This window comes from Lactuca virosa, chromosome 4 (genome assembly GCF_052849685.1).
Source record: "Lactuca virosa cultivar CGN04683 chromosome 4, Lactuca_virosa_CGN04683_v6, whole genome shotgun sequence".
Lineage (NCBI taxonomy): Eukaryota > Viridiplantae > Streptophyta > Magnoliopsida > Asterales > Asteraceae > Lactuca > Lactuca virosa.
In genome coordinates, this window is record NC_136429.1 from 108,927,280 (window position 1) to 108,945,331 (window position 18,052).

General features: G+C 37.8%; 1 long non-coding RNA gene and 1 other non-coding gene across 2 annotated transcripts; both read left to right on the forward strand.

Annotated features, from left to right (window-relative positions):
- Nucleotides 1–10,354: 10,354 nt before the first annotated feature.
- Nucleotides 10,355–12,623, forward strand: LOC145168409 (uncharacterized). Its single transcript, XR_013741851.1, has 2 exons — nucleotides 10,355–10,602; nucleotides 12,433–12,623. It is a non-coding gene; the product is annotated as an uncharacterized LOC145168409 (long non-coding RNA).
- A 1,759-nt stretch (nucleotides 12,624–14,382) lies between these two features.
- On the forward strand, nucleotides 14,383–14,489 carry LOC145110441 (small nucleolar RNA R71). The gene has a single exon (XR_013709818.1). It is a non-coding gene; the product is annotated as a small nucleolar RNA R71 (small nucleolar RNA).
- Nucleotides 14,490–18,052: the final 3,563 nt, after the last annotated feature.

The following is an 18,052-nucleotide window of genomic DNA, read 5'->3' on the forward strand; positions in this document are numbered from 1 at the left end:
GGATAGTCTTTTCATGGAGTATTCAGAGTACAATTCAGAGCACAATTTAGAGGAACATAACGATCGTACTATAGTCTTTTTATAGTATATTTATTATACTATGAACTGAGACTGAACTTGCTATTACATAGCATAATATCCAATACAAAGAATGGTTTTATGAGATATAAAACTAAGTATACTATTCCATAGTATATTTATACATTTGCTAAGTCGCACTTTTGGAGAGTTAAATCTAACTATTCCATATCACAGTACGCCAACCTTCAGTAGAACGGTTTTAGGGGATAAAACTACATTTCAATAACAATTAGGGAATATAGGATTCTCTGGGATCAATGGTAACACTTTCTAGGTAAACTAGTACATTTTAAAGGATTCTTAAGAAGGTTAATGTTGTGATCTCCTCGCTTATACATTCCCGAGTTATATATGACGAAGATCTGGTAGACAATAGAATGTGAGACTTCTAACTTAGTTTCTTTTCCTTGTTTGGATGTGAAACTAAGGTAGAATCCTACAATTTATTATCCGCCAAATGTTGATTATATCATAACGTGTATAAGTTAAGTAATCATGGATATTAACTCATCACTTAGTTAGAATCGGTATAACATAAATTACTATTAATTAGAGCTATAATCCTTTAGTTTATACAGTAAGGTTATATATGATGAAGACCTGTTAGATTGGAGAATGTGTGAACTCAGTTTTACTTTCCTTTTCCTTGTTTGGATGTGGGGGTACAATCGAATCATACAATCTACTGTCCACCTTATCTTGATTATAGGTAACTAGTATAAACTAAACGATTATAGAAGAAATTGGTTCAGTATCACTTTACATTAAGAAAATATAGGATTTTCTTGTCGATCTTTCAAACTTGTTCAATTTTCAAAGAAGTTTCTTACTTTAAACTAAATCTTATGCACTCACCAGCTTTATAGCTGATACTCGCTTTCAAAATACTTGTATTCTCAAGAATATAATAAGACAGGTATCCACACCGGAGTTCGTGAAGACGGAGCTGTAGTTTCTCGTCTTATCTTTTGATACTATTATATTATAACAACATGTAATGTCTTGAACTCGATGTAAACACTTTAACATCTATACTAAGAATGTTGTTGCTTTGATTTCTATTATTCAATTGTTGTGATACTATATATGACGTCCTCCACCCTTGAACGTTTCCGCCGTTTCGGTTTTGGGGTGTGACAATTGCCCTCTTGTCTGCTAGAAAATCTCCACCTCTGGTGGGAGTTTCTTTGATAGAAGCTGAACAGGAAAAGAGAGGAACAAGAGCTAAACTGGACAACAAAATTTGGGGGTGTTTTGCTTCTTTGCTCGACAGAAAAAGGAAGAAGGAGTAACAAAGGGTTGCTGCTCCTCTATTTACCAGAAAACAGCAGAACACCACCTCCAATGGAGATGTTTTTGGTTGCCTATCGGGGAGAGAGAGAGAGAGAGAGAGAGAGAGAGAGAGAGAGAGCGAGCGGTCCTTTATTATTTTTTTAATTGTTAAAATAAATAAATAAATATTAAATTAAAATAAATGAAAGAAAAATGAAAAATAAATACCCCAAGGGTGTTATAGTCATTTCAATTTTTGGAGGGACTATCTTCACATACAAACTACTCCAAAAGGACCATGAATCCAAAAAACTCGGGGTTTGGACTAAAACCCCAAAAATTTGCATACCACAGGGACCATTTTTGCAATTTTGTATAATTATTATACACTACGTTAATGCTATGGAAAAGTGTTATTTCCACATACAAGGGTTTTCATTACATTAGCATGTAAACTTGTTGAAACAATTATGTGCGACAAAGTCTTCACCGTACCTACCATAATACACACTAAAGTCCTGAATTATAACCAAAATCTCGATAAGAGAGCATGACACTTGTGTAGAGATCTATACATGACTGTCAATCCTGCACCTAAGCTACTAGCTACAGCTAGACCGGCAGGTCTGGGGTGACAATTGTGTAACATTCTGACGCCTGAAGAATAGTAGGCCAACTTTGGTTTTAGCATGGTTGTAATAACTCACATGGGGAATCAAGAACACATTTAGTTTACGGGGTAACATGCGTTCAAATGGTTTTATATAAGAATAAAACTACATAATACTATTTTAAGTATAGAAATACTTATACATTTTTTTGGTCTTGGGGTTTTAAGACTACAACTCATTTTAAGAAAATATTGGATTTTCTGGGAACAAATACTATCACTTTACAAGGAAAGAATTACATATTTTTATCCATATGAGCTCACCAACTTAATTGTTGATACTTTTCAAAACAACTTGTATTCTCAGGAAACTGTTAAACAGGTAGTCGCAAGGCTTTTGATGATGGGGCGTTATAACGTCGTACTATTCATTTTTTGTCATCATAATGTAATTGGTTTTGAAACATACAATACTTGAAAACAATGTAATATTCTCAATTATATTTATGATGGTTGTGTTTGCTTTGATCACTATTGTACATTATGTTGTGATACTGTTCATGAAGTCATCCACCCCAGACGTTTCCGCCATCCTGGTTTGTGGATGTGACACGGAGTAAATCTTCAGCAAGAAGAAAAGCATCCTAAAGGGGTGCCTTCTTATCAGCAATATCCAGTAAACGGTCAATTGGGAGAATATAAGTGTGTCAACATTCTTTTGCAACTTCTAGCTTTCAATGGCTGATAAAAAAAATAACATCAATTATTTTATATACGGAGGCTATTTTTGTGAATTAGGTAGCATAAATCCCCGTGGTCACCTTCCTGGAATGATCTTTTATATCCTTCAAAGCTGGATCAGTAGGAAAATAAGCTTAGAATCCATTGTTGTTGATCTAAAACAAGTTGATTTCTTTGAGGCCTTAAGTCAAACAGTTGGTGTGCAACATTAAAAAAAAACTTAGTTTCATTTTCCTCGGTCATTGTGTGTCTTCCATTCATAATGCCCTTCGAATCCTGAACCTCTACCTTAGCTCCCATAATTGGCCGACAACAGGAAAACAATGAACATAAATAACATGATTTTAATCCAAAATGTGAATTTATTCAGAAAGAAAAAAAATAGCAAATTAATTGAAAAATATGGAACCGAGGAACACAAAGAAAAGAGTAAAACCTTATTGAGAAGTGGGGCCTTCCATCAGTAATGATCTTCAATTAAGAAGGGGGATATGCGTCCGAGGAAAGATTCGGGGGTTGATGGAAATAAAACCTGTCAATTTTATTTTTTTGGAAAAGGTTTCCGATTAGGGACGACGAGAGCGACGAAGCATGTCGACTGGAGGCACCACCATTATATGCTAATCGAAGCTGAGAACCACATAATTCCTTCGGAAGAATAAAATCAAAAAGTCTAAGATGGAGAATGCCTCTGATTTCCAGGCGGTGGAGGGCGGAACGGGATGAGGACGGTGCTAGAGGTGGGTGTCGTGGATTGTATAAGAGGTGTTGTAGATGGATGTACGATGAATTTAAGATGGTGTTGGGATTTTCGACATCAACAAACATCTACTGGGTGAGATGAGAAGTGGTGGAGGGCAGGTAGGTGGAGAACAACTATTGGAAGAGAAAAATGGTGAAGACGCTACTCATCTTAAATGAACAGTGAGGTTGCGATATACCTGGAAAGTTGGAGCATAGCGTCGATTGCAGAAGTGAAGAAATTAATAGGAGATAGAGATAAGATAAAGGAAGTTATATGATGGAAGAAACATTAAGCACCGACTGCATAAATTGAGTGAATGAAGTGGTAAACGATGATTCATGTATGTAGGAGGGAAGTTAAACGGGGTAACAAAAGAAGATCAAAGTAGTAGATTCGATGGCCATAAGCAGCCCTGTAAGCATTACATTGGACAGTCATGGCGGTGGAGTGGGGAAAGGTGATCGTCTGGTGAATGTGCATCGATGGGATAACACGTATCACTTAGAGCAGGTGGAATGAGACAAACGATTGGAAGAGGGAATGGTGAGCCGATGACCATGCCACCACCAGTCGGCTAAAAGTATTTAGCCAATTACTACCCAGCTCCAAACCAGCCATCTAAGAGAAAGATGGTTTGGCTTGACTTAAAATCTGCTACTGTAGATAAGAACAATGTAAATTAATTGTATATATAATTCGATTTTGAAACCGTGTTATTTTTTTCTTACAATTAAGACACTTAAGTTTTCACAAAAGTTCAATTTTGACACTATATTTTCCAATTTGTTTAATTGTTCGCAATTTGACCGGTCAACTAGTTATCAACTCAGGTGACATGTTGATGTGTCCTAATAGCTACACCTAATTTGACCTCCTATCCTACTAGCTATTCTACCCAGGGCAGTGTACCCTTTCGCAAATAGTATAGCACTACAGTCGGGTATCGATCTCAGGGAACGGAATTAATTAATTAACCTACTTACTATTAAATTAACCTAAAATTCTAACAAAAGTAAAATGGTTTTTATCTAATTTTGCAAGTTTAGACAAACTTAAATTCTTAACAACTATTCAATCAAATATTAAAAACTATTCTGTTAGTTCGAATCCACTTTTCCTCAATGGTTAATTATTAATTATGGACAATTCTTGTTGGTTACCATTTAATATATTATTAGCAATTTAAGTCCAAATTTACTAATGTTGAATCAATTCATGTAGAGGTATGCATGGTCAGATATAATTTAATACATAATCAATTATTAATTATTAATGGAGCTATGTAAGATTGATTAAACAAACACAATATTATAGTCACAATATATGTTCTCTAGCACAGCCAAAACTAATACTTTAATTACTTAGCTAAGATTGGTTGGATCCTAGCTCTAGCAATTCAATGTTCACTAATTACTAGGTATCAAGTTCATGCAATTCAATATTCACTAACTACAAAGAACATGAGTTTAAGCAATCTAAGTATTAAATTCTAACATGTTAGGTATAAATCATCAAACACAAGCATTTAACCAACATGAAAAATCCATAATCAACTAACTAATTCATGAGTTCAAGCTTCATCTAGCTAACAGAAGCAGATAGATTTAGTTACTCATAGTAACAAATAAACACAAAATCTTCATAAGTAAAAACATAGTAATGTACCAAACTAATTAAGGTTATGATCTACTTTTCCTCCCTTGGTTGATATTACTAGGTTTCTAACTTTTTTTCCTCTGAAAAACGGCTTCTGGAACTTCTATTCTCTCTTCCCAACCTCTCAAATCTGTAGACATCAAGAGTATTTATAGTTTTTGAATTTTCCATCCTCACGTCGTGAGACATAGCTTCTCACGTCTTGAGTTCAATATTAATCTGTATCGAACACGGATTCTTGCCTCCGGATGCTTATCTTCTAGAAACCTAATACTCACGTCGTGAGGAATGATTCCTCACGTCGTGAGGTCGTCTTTTTGCTGAATTCTTCATATTTTAAGCTTTTAACCTCCAAAGTTCTGATCCTTGTCCCTTTTGGTCCTTATTCTTCAAGATGACTTCTTTTGGCTGCAAAGTACAATTTAATCTTATAAGTACCACTTATCTATGCAAATAACCAAAATATTAAACAAAATGTATTCAAATATTGCCTAAAAATATGTATAAATATGGCAATATCAAATACCTCACACTTATCTTTTGCTTGCCCCTAAGCAAAACTAATTAATTTTAAGTTAAACTTTCATCACCAATATCACATAAGACAATCCATTTTGAACTCAGCCATTATACCAAGACCTCAATGTGCATATTTGTGTCTAAGGTTCCTAGAAACTTCCCAATCCTAAATACTCACAATCCTTTTGAACCTTCACCCCTTAGCTTATACGACACTCATTTTGTGCAACCCTCCGAATCAATCCTCAGAAATCTTTCTTAACCTCAAGGTATTTTTGGTTAAGCTACCCAAGCATACATAATCTAGAAAAATTACAACTTTGATACCACAATGGAGCTCTTTGGAATTCTTCACTTCTTTGATATTTGCTCTTTGATCTCTTTGAATTCACCACCTTTTTGTATGATTTTTGGTATCTTCAACTTTTTTTGAATTTCTTCAGAATTTTTATCTTTGAATTTATACTTTGATAGCTCCTCAATTCTTCAACTTTTCGGTAATTTCTCTCTCTCTCTCTCTCTCTCTCTCTCTCTTGTATAACTCACTTTTTTTCTCTCAATCCTACATGCTTAGGCAAGGGAGCTTAACTTCAACCTTTATTTGTTAGAGGTATTAGTCTAAGTGCAATGATTATATAAGTTCTCTTGGATAGATTTCAGGTTTAGGCAGCAAAACTTATTATGTCATATAAACTACCAGATTACCTTTCATATCTCATGGCTTTTCACTAGAAATGAGAAGCCACAAATATACTATAACATATGTTGGCTCAATTAAACATTTGAGCTCTCGGTGGATCATCCCACGCAACACTAGCAACTTAAGTTTAAACTATTACTGGATTTAATTTTTAGATTATTATTTCAAATCTATTAGAAAATTTATTAGAAATTTTCATTTTTTTTAATTTTCTAGCAATTTACTTTTTCGACCCCCTACCCCACACTTATTACATATAATGCCCTCATTGTATGCATAAAATAATTAAAATAAAATAAAATGGAGAAAAAAAGAACAGACTCCCTTGGGTAGAAGTGGCGAGATCGATTTCTTCACGTGCGAAAAATATTGAACATCTCGAATATGGACATCTTGAATATGGAACTTGGATCTTCAGATGTACGTAAATGTGCCGTCAAAATGTAAAACCGAGACTTTAATTTTCAACAAATGTAGTGTAAAAAATCTTCAAAGCATAATTCGTCAATGTGGGAAAGCATACGCCACATTGCATGGTTGAGAAAAAGAGTAACCACCAAGCTTATGATAACTCGGATAAGGATAATAGCGACCCATTAAATGAATTCGTAGTAAAATGCTTCTGAATTTTAAGATTTTTAGTAATCACGACGTGGGGCATAAGACCCACGACGTGATATCGTGATAATTGTGCTGCGACATACTACTCGAAACGGGCTCACGACGTGAGATATGGACCCTCACATCGTGAGAACAGGGCCTCACAGAATGTGACTTGTAGAGTCTTCTCCCTAGAATTTTGCATGTATACAAATGTCTTAATTGATTAAGACTCTTCTAAATCTCTATTTTTCCTTTACTCTTCACTCATTGCTAATCTTGTTTCTCTGATAATCAACCCCACACTTATGAAAAATTGTGGGTCTCGATTTTTTACTCTAAATGACATGGCTAAGACTTGTACACTCTTGTATCTCTAACTCTCCATCTTGTTGCATTTTTCTTTAACAAATTTCTGTAAATAATCAACCAAAAGATGTGAAAAAAAAACATAACAATCATAATTAAATTTTAGTACATAACCAAACAAACCAGAATAAAACGAACACACAAAAAATAAAAAATTAAAAAATTAAAATAAAATAAAAGGATAAAAATTAATCATCATCATCCTCATCATGTGCTCCGCTCGTCCCTGCTCCATCTCCACGTGGCATCCATAACTCCTCCCATGTTGGAGTGTAAGGGTATTGAGTTGGCATTGTGGGATGTCGTTCCACATTCAAATGTGAAAATAAAACGTCGATCGCTTGGTTATGGTAATTAATCCCCCCCCCCCCCACGAAGATTATCCAAATAAATACCCACCCGACTCTGAAATGGGTCGGTTGGTACCTCACCCTCAAATTGTTGAGGAGGTTGTTGCGTTTGTCCCCTCTCTCCTCGAGCTCTCACATACCTCCTACCTCGAGGCCTTGGCTGTTGTTCGGGATCCTCTTGTGGTTGCTCGACATCCTCATCATCACTATTTGGGATACTCAAGTGAGTACTCATATTGACCACCACCCGCATAGTCTCCAGATATCCCATAGAAAACTCATTCCCCTCCTTGCAAGTAAGAGTCCGAGTTATTCCGGGAATGATTACTCCATAAGAACGTGTCAAATGGGTGATAAAATGGCCACCACATATCGGGCTCCTGGGTCGAGCTAAGTATCGAGCCAAAAAGTAGGGAATGTTGCAACAGACTCCCGGTTGCAAGATGGTCCACAAAAAGAAAAAGTTGATTTTTGTAACTTTGTCCCCATGCTTTTTATGATGAATTGTAAAAGTGACGAGTCAGTGGATCAAACGATGGATCGGGGATTTAATGTTGCTTTCTAGAGATACACCTGAATTGAAAATTCCCGTAGCAATGTGACTCCAAAAATCATGCCATGACATACCCCCAGAATATGCTCGTGCAGCTCCCCGTAAAAACATAGAAAATACCGGGGTCATTGTTTCATGGGCGTCGTACAATCCCATTCTCCATGCAAATTCAGAAAGACTACACTCCCGATATTCCCATCCTAAACGAAAGACTAAAGCTTGAGGGAAACTTGGGTCTTCCACATTATCTTGGAACACCATTGTTGAGAAAAACTCGACACATAACTCCTTATAAACCCTTTCTTGAATTGCAAATAAATTGCTCCATCCCCTGCATGTAAAAGTTATCCCGTCCCCCACAAAAGTTTTGGTGAAAACAGGTTCAACCAATCAAGTAATCCCACATCGCTTAGCTTATTCCAATTAATCGTTGGGGACACAACAAACTCTAGACTACGAAGCCATCCCAATCTATTAGTATATCGGTTATACACTTTGCGGGATATGTAGGTTGGGAAGGCATAAAACAGGTGTAGGTTTGAAACATCACCTTGTGCTTCCTCAACATTCCTCCTAGGACCCATATGTCTGCACAAATAGCAAAATAACAAAACCCAACACCAAAAGCCATTAAATATTAATCAGAAAACAAACTATTTCTGTCCTTCAGTTTTCACGTTGTGAGGGTCAAACTCACAACGTGAGTTTGGTGCGAAGGCAGTTCTTCATTTGTTCTAAAATCAAACCAATTTCGAGCAAAATAAGTGCCATTATCACATAGGGTTTTGTATGGTATGAATTCTAAGCACAAATCTGCAACATGCAAGTCGTATTTCGAACAAAATCATGGGTAATTGTAAATCTTGAAGATAGGAGCATAAACCCTAACCCTTAAATCTAGTAAATTAGTCAAAATAAAGAATCAAGCGCATGAATTGTATACCTTAAATTGAAGATTATGTAAGAGAGAAAGTGGTTTATGGATGATGTAGCCAAAATCGAATGTGTGTGTGTGTGTGTGGGGGGGGGGGGGGCAAAGGTTTGAGTTGACTTCGTGAGTAAAGTAGAGTAGTGGACAAATGTTCTTCTGATTAATTGAACTGTAGTCCCGTGTCTGCGAAGCTCACGTCGTGAGTTATGTCTGAGCTTAAAAATATCATGCCATTTCATATGAACACGAAGTGGGCCATGGACCACAACGTGTTTTCGAAGTTTTTCATTGAAAATTCAATATTTCCCTTAAAATTTCAAATAAAAATTACCACTCAACATTTAGTAACCCCACACTTGATTTTTATTATAAATTAGATGTCTTGATGATTAATATCCTTGAATTTAACTAAAAATGCAAAAACTAAAATAAAATGCAAAAAGAAAAGAAAATCGCAATCCAGACTCGGGTTGCCTCCCGAAAAGCGCTTCTTTTTGTTGGAGTCATAAGTCGGACTCCGTGCCACTTCACGTTGAAATTGTAGGATTGTCCATCACCAATTGTGTCTTTTGCTCCTTTCACATTCTTTTGTAAGCTTGAACTCTTCTAAGATAGGCTTTTTTAGAGTTTTCTTTCTTACCTTTCACATCACCCTCTTCGAGCTTTCTTTTTACTCCCTTATTTACCACAAGTTGAGGTTTTGCTCCGTCTTCCTTTTTTACCTCTAATGATTCAACTTTCATAATTTTCGGGTTCCACCTTGAAGTAACCTCTTCATCATCACTAGAAATTAATTCTTCTTCACTCTCCTTGCTTACCCAAGATGTCGGAGTTTTATTGTAACACCCCGTTTATTAAATAAATTAATGATTGTATAATCGCCCTGAAATCAATAATTATATAGCATGGTGTTGGATTCGAGGAGTTAATTGTCACAATTTTAGTAGTCGGGGGTTAAAAGTGTAAGTTTCGGATTCAGTTTGTAAATATTTATGAAGACAGGGGCTCCGTGGTAATTATTTGGACTTAATTCGAAAGGATTTGAAGGCTTAGGGGGATTATTAGTAATTTAGGGATCTACTATGAAAGGAAATTATGGGATCAAGGTTTAAAAGGTAAATTGTAGTCTAAACTTGAAAAGAAAACGGGAAGGAGGGACCAAAGTTGTATATCTAATAAATGTTGAAATGAGCGGGACTTAATCCCGTATCCCTTACCCATGTCGCCTCCTAAAACCCTAAACCTAATAGATCATCTTCACCGGCCGCCATGTGTGGGTTCAGCCGCCACCACCTCACGTGAACCTTCTCAGCCGTCACTTCCCTTCTCGTTATTCCGATCAGACGAAGTTGCTCGCCGAGGAGCGCCATCACTATGTTGCTGCCAGAGACGCCTTGGGCAGCCGAAGAACTGTCGAGACCGGTGAAGAAAATGTGAGCGTCACTGTGCAAGGCGTGCACGATAAGGAGGCCTCGGTAAGACTACTCGCCACTCACTGTACTTCTTCTTCTTCTTCGTTTCTGTTGATGGGACGTCACTGTAGCCGCCGGTGACCGTTTTGGCCACCGTTTCTGTCTCTCCCAGTGGCGACAGCCACTTGAAAGGTGGCTGAATACGAGTGTGATCGTGTATTCAGGCTGTTATCGATTTGGGTGGTGTTGTATGTGAAATATCTAGCCAAAAACCCACCGCCACCACCACAAGGTGGTGGCTGCCACCGTCTTCTGCCACCACCAGCCACCATGAAGAGTGGCTGTGTGTGTGTTTTAGTTTGTGTGAGCGTGTATTTTATGGATGCGAAGTTGTGCATGTAATTTTGGTCGGAACCACCATCACCGCCATTGAAAATGGTGGCTGCCGCCGCCTGCCGCCAGGAACCGCCGCCGACCACCACTGCCCGAGGTGGCAGTGGGTGGTTCCCGGCCTAGTGGAACCCTAACCGACATAATTGCTTAATCTTGGATTGGGCTGATTCGTTATTGGGCTAGAAACCCTAATTAGGGTTTAGAAAACCCTAATTGTGAGATTGTTGGGTTGGGCCTATTGGGACCCGCGTTTGGACCAGTGGATTGAAGTTATGACTCATGACGATTCCATTGTATGATGGTTTAGTGGAAGAATGGACTTAATGGGTTAAGTCCTTAATGGATTAAGTGAGAACACTTAACCCTAATCATCATTTCATGTGAAAACCCTAAACTGTTGGGTTTGGAGTTAGGCCTCCTATTGGGCCTAGATGTTTTGGGCTATTGATGGATCATCCAAGAACAAGTATAAGGACTAGAGTATTGGACTGGGCTATAGGATAAGGCCCGTTGGACGGCTTGGGCCCAATTTAGAAAATTGGGCCATAAATGGGCCATAACTGGGCCTTGAAGATTATGAGGTATTGGACTATTGGATTGCCAAGTGTTTGGACCAAATAAATGGTTGGGCCTTTAAATTAAGATCATGTGAGGGATTTGGGCCCAATTTAGAAAATTGGGCCATAGTTGGGCTTTAGTTGATTATCAGACTATTGGGCCTTTGGATTGGGCCTTAGGCTTGAATCAAGCTAAGTTAGGGGTAAAGTAGTCTTTTAATCAAGCAAGGACTTATGGATATGCATTTGGGATCCAATTATTAATTGGGTTTATTTGGATGTTGACAGCTTGATGATCTGTCAGCCAGCAGCCCGAGATTTATTCACGGGACTTCTGCAGTGTGAGTTGAGTCCTCTTCCAGTAGGAACGGGACTAAGGCACCAAGGCCGGCCCGTATATGAGATATGTTAGTAGCTGAGTGTGGGCAGGGCCCGTATCTCATTATTACCAAAGTATGGATATCAGTCAGATTGTTGGATTGCTATACTTGTTGTATGTGTGATACTTGTATGTTTTGTTTACGTATGTGAGTGTGGGCGGGGCTCATATCTCATTATTATTCGAGTGTGGGCGGGGCCCGTATCTCATCATTACTTGAGTGTGGTTATTGCTATGTTAGTAGAATGTGTACTTGTCTGTGTGATGCTTGTATGTTCTGTTTATGCATGTGAGTGTGGGCGGGGCCCGTATCTCATGATTAGCAGAGTGTGGGCGGGGCCCGTATCTCCTAGTCAGCGGAGTGTGGGCGGGGCCCGTATCACCTAGTCAGCGGAGTGTGGGCGGGGCCCGTATCTCCTAGTTAGTGGAGTGTGGGCGGGGCCCGTATCTCCTAGAGCGTGGGCGGGGCCCGTATCTCTCAGTAGCATGTTTATTATGTATGGTATGTGGTAGCTTGGGGAGACTCACTAAGCTTCGTGCTTACAGTTTTCAGTTTGGTTTCAGGTACTCAGTTTTCAAAAGAGGAGCTCGGGAAGATTGCAGTGCACACACCATTGTTTAGCTTGGGATGTTTATACTCTGATATATATTAGACAGTTGTTATAATATTCTGAGATACATTGTTTACGATTTTTCTATGATGTTTGATGACCATGGTTTTTATTTTTAAATTAAAACAAAATTTTTAGACTGTATTTTTGGGATGTTACATTTATAAGCAATTACTTCAAAACCCATTGGAATGGATGCTCTCGGCTTTGTGCGTTTAAATTGTTGAATCTCTTCTTCCATAAGTTTTTCCAATTCCTCAAGCTCATTTTCTTCATCAATATTGAAGACTTCACCTTGAACATCGTTACCTTGAAAACCATCTTCCACTCCAAAGGTAACTTCATCATATCCAACTCCCAAAGTAAGTTTGGACTCGCGAATGTCCACCAAGGCTCTAGTAGTATTTAACAAATGGCGACCAAGAATGATTGACATTGGCATCTTCCTTCATATTCAAAACAACAAAATCAATTGGAAAAACAAATTTCCCAAGTTTTACCAAAATATACTCCACGATGCCTCTTGGATGTGTCACTGAACGGTTAGCCATGTGAATTGTCATTCTTGTAGCCTTCAATATGGAAGATTAAGCTTTTTATAGAACGAAAAAGGCATTAGATTTATGCTAGCTCCAGAATCGGCTAACGCATAAGTCTTTGTGTTATTTCCAAATTCACACGGAAAAGTGAGGCGTCCAGGATCTCCCATTTTCTTTGGTAACTCTCCCAATATTACTTTAGAACTTTGCTCACTAAGTATTACCTTAGATTTCTTCTCTAATTGCTGGCGAGTGTTGAGTAGATATTGCAAAAACTTTGCATATTCGGGAACCTTAGACAATGATTCGATGAAAGGGGTATTGATTGAAATACCCTTCACTTGCTTCATAAACTTCAAGTGTTCCTGCTCTAGTGGGTGAATATTAGCTTGAGACGGAAATGGCAAAGGAGGACGAAAAGCTTGAACATCACTAAAAAATTTTGATCAGACGTTGCCCACGTCATGAGCTTTGGATGCTCACGTCGTGAGTTAGATGTTTCAACAACAAAATTTTCTTCTAGTCGTGACTTCTTCGGCTTTGGTCCGGACGAGTGTGGATCGACTTTAAGTGCTTCAAGGAACTCAGATATGGTATCCTCTTCAGTCTCTATTACCATTACATGTGGTTGAGGCTTTTTCTCGAGAATTTTTGGAGATAACTTTTCATGTACCAAAGTAGATAGTTGACCTATTTGGGCTTCGATATTCTGGATCGATGCTTGGTGATTCCTTAATAGGGCTTGCTGATCTTTCATGAGATTTTGATGTTCCCTAATCACCACATCTGTCTCATCATGTCTTTTCTCCGAAGCCTCCATGAATCGTGCTAGCATGGACTCAAGATCAACTTTCTTTTCAGGAGGTGGTTGTTCTTTTTGGTAGAAGCCTCGGCCAGTCTGCCTATATTTTTCTTCTTTCTGCTTCTTATATTCTTCATATGGCAACCACTCCTTCTTTGGTTTCCTCCAATATTCATCATACTTATCCCCACTCGAGTAAAACACTTGAGCCTTTTTATTCCCATTATCATCCAAGTGGCAATCTTTGGTTAAATGTGGACCATTGCATCTCTCACAACCAACTCTAATAGCATGAATTGACTGGTCCATCTTTGTCATCCTACGGTCCATAGTGTTTAGTATGGTTAACACAGCTGCTATTTCTTCAGAAGTTCCATTACCAATTCCTTTTGCTCCATCATGTCGAGGGTTATGGTATTCATGAGAATGCTTGGAAAACTCTTCAATTAACTCCTTGATTTCAGCTGGATTTTTCTTAGTCAATGGTCCTTGAGAATCAAGGAGTTTCCTCGTCATGACATTAACCCCATCATAAAAGCTAGACACTTCTTGTTGTTCATTCAAGTCATTTTGGGGGAAATTTCTTATCAATCCCTTGTAGCATTCCCATGCTTCGTAAAGTGACTCCCCCGGTTGTTGCTCGAAATTTTCTATTGCTTTCTTGAGTTTACCAACCTTTGAAGGTGGGCAAAAGTGTTCCAAGAATTGCTCACGCATCTATGCCCAAGTAGTAATTGCACCGGGTGGAAGTGCTTTCAACCAATCCTTTGCGGCTCCCTTAAAAGTGACTGGTAACATTCTCGATAAAACTGTAGTGTGTGGGACATTTGGGATGTTAAAGTAATCCGCAATGTCATTGACTTCATCTAAATGTCTGTAAGCATCCTCATGATCCTTCTCAGAAAATGGGACTTCTTTAAGTGCGGACAGAATGTGTCCCTTCAGCTCGAATGTGGCTGCAGTTGGAATTGCAGGTTATACTAGACTGGGACCGGTGTCCTCTTGGATTCTCTTCTTATATGCCTCCACGAACATATTAACTATGTTCGCCACCTCGTTCTTTGGCTCGTCTTCGGGTTCACTATGTTATAACTCGAATTCGGGTTCGGACTCGTATTCAGAATCTTTTGGATTAGGATTTTGCTCAAAGCTTTCAATCTTGTTTTCGTCTTTCTTTTGATTGCTCGACTCTCCCACGTTCTTCCCTTTCTTTTTCCCAAAGACTGATTTAAGGTCCTTGAAAGGTGACTTCTTTGGCGGGTTGGCTTCTCCTACGTTTTTATCCGTCTTTTTGTGAAGGGTGGACTATGGATCTTCAAGTGGTGGTATCAAAGGTGTGTTGGATCCTCGGGTTATGAACTGTAAGGGTCAAAATGTGTTGTAATTAGTCGAAGTCTGTTATGTACCCTTCATATGTTTTTGTTATGTATTTACTAAGGTGCTTTTATACGAAGCCTAGTGTCAATGCCTTAGTATTTTTTGTACGCTTTCTCTGTTTCCTATAAACAGGGAACTTTACTAGAGTTAGATAAGAGTCCTTAACAGAACCTGTCTTTGTACTTTGTAAACATTGAGAGCGTAATAGAGGTGAAACAAGATCATATTTACATTGTGTGTTCAATCTCGCATTCATACATACTCTGATTCGTTTATTACTTGATTCAATACATCATCAATTGGTATCAGAGCAGGAATTACAATCTGCGATTTTCAAAAAGTTTTTTTAATCAATTTTAGTTCAGAAAGTTTCCGCGCTTTTTGAAGTGAAAAATTCTTTCTAGATCGTCAGTTGTAATTTGATTCTGCAACTGATTTGTTGAATCGAGTGTTCTACTTGATTTTGTGAATCATTTCAGCTATTCGTTTTCAAATTCTCATTGAATTTTTAAAAATCTCAAAAACCTTCATCCGTTCATCAATGGCGAACTTCAATCTCAATTCAATGACTTCGTTTTCTCATCTGGTAGGATCTTCAACAAAGATTCCTATGTTAATTCCTAAATACTATGATCAGTGGGCTAATCGTATGTAGGATTATTTGAATGGAATCGATGAAGAGTTGTGGACTTGCATCACTGGAAATATCAATCCTCCGACAAATGTTCAACCGATTGGATCATCGTCTGGAAGCACTGTGGTTGAAAATCAATCTGATCGTCTGAAGAAATTGGAGCAAAGATGTATGAGAGAATTACGCGGTGTGATGCCTCCTGTTGTGTACAACTATATTAGGAGTTGTACAACTGCCAAAGAGATCTTGAATACTCTGAAAGAGAAGTTTCAAGGAAGCGATAAAACTAAAATCAATTCAGTCAAACAATGCTTGGTGGAGATGAAGGATTTCAGACAAAAGGAGGGTGAAACAATTGAAGTTTACTATGATCGTCTGAACGAGTTGATTTATCATTGCAATCGTTTTGGAATCACCAGAACATCAATGGAATTCAATCTCATTTTTGTAATGGGTCTTCGTAAAGAATGGCGAAGCGTTAGCATGATGGTAAAGAATCAGCAAAGTTTTGATACGTCAACTCTCAATGATTTGTACAATCAAATGAAGACACACGAAAGTGAGGTAAATGAAATGGCTGAGGAGTCGAAGCTCAGTTTGGCAGGTCCGTTAGCTCTAGTCTCAAAGGTGTTTGAGAAAGAAACGTTCGAAAAAGGTGATTCAGAGGAGGAAGAAGGATTCATCATGAACTCGGATGATGAAGCGATAGCGTTTTACTCAAATAATCGTGTCAAGAAGTTTTTCAAGAAGTCGTTCAATCCGAAGGCTAAGAAAACTAAGGGAAAGGGAAATGTTGTGAGTAAAGCTGTTGATGAGGAGAAGAAGAAGGTTGAGAAGAAAGATACGAAGATGTCTGAGGTAAAGAATGAGAAGAAGCTGAAAGGCGATTCAGGTGTGGATTGCCACTACTGCAATGGAGCCAATCATCTTTCAAATGACTGCATGCTTCGAAAGAAGGATGAAAGGAAGAACAAAGTCAAAGATGAGGCTTATTATGCTGAGAAGTTGGAAGAGGTCAGGGCCAAAGCAAAGGATTTATCATTGGTAGCAAGAGGTGAACAGGACGAAGATGGGACTTATCAAATCTGGTCTTCTGGATCAGATGATGAGGAAATGAGAAATCCCACTCATGGTGCATTGTATGCGAAGATGGAAGTGGATTCAGATGGAGAGGAGATTGAGGTGAAAGGTAGATGCTTCGTATCAAAGACAACTGACAAATCTCCTATGACAACTAAGGTACGTTCTATTCTTGAATCTTTTAATATTTCAATAAATGCATACAACTCTGAACTAGTATCTTTTAATGAGACTGTTACTTATTTTGACTCAATTGTTGTGTCTGCTAGCAATGAGGCTAAGAAATTGTCCATGGAGTTGTTAGAGACCAAAAAGCGTTTAGATGCGAAAATAAGTAAGGTTGAATGTTTAGAGTTACAGATCACAAACATCATGTGTGATAGGGATTCTTTGTCCAGTGAAGTAAAACTCTTGTTAGCTCAAAGGAATATATATTGTAATTCAGCTAAGAGACTGTATGGAAAATTAACAGATTTGCATCATTCGTGTGACCTTAGTAAAGAGCAACATAGAAAATTATTGCCTTTTCTAGCATACGAGAGAACGAAGGTAGATAATATTTCGTATGATTGTGAGAAAATAATTGCTGAATTTGACAAAGTTCCTGATGATAGATATAAATATGGAATTGTCAAAATTGATGAATGTCTTGATACAAATGAATTAGTTGATATAGTGAATGATACTTTGACTAAATCCGAAAAAATCAAAATTTTGAAAAAGACTGAGAATTCAACATCTGATTCTCAATCTAACTTTGCTGATATTGAAGATAATTCTGATAATATTAGTGAAATTAGTGAACTTGAGGATGTTGATTGTTCTCAGTTGTCTATAGTTAATGTTGCATCAACATCTAAAGGGAAAGAAAAAGTTAAGGAATTGATGGTTAAGATTGAAACTGACAAACCCTGGTGTTCGAAAGTTTGTGATTTGGACTTCGTGGACATCAGAGATAGTCAAACTGATGATAGTGATGATGAAAATGAGGAGAAATTTTCGAATAAAAAGAAATCCTCAAAAGAAGAAGAAATTCCACGAATTGTGGTTGATCAAGTTTATGGTGAAACAGAAAAGTTCGAAAAAGTGTTGAATGAACAAGGTGCTCATTTTCTGGAAACAAACACAGTGGTATATCCTA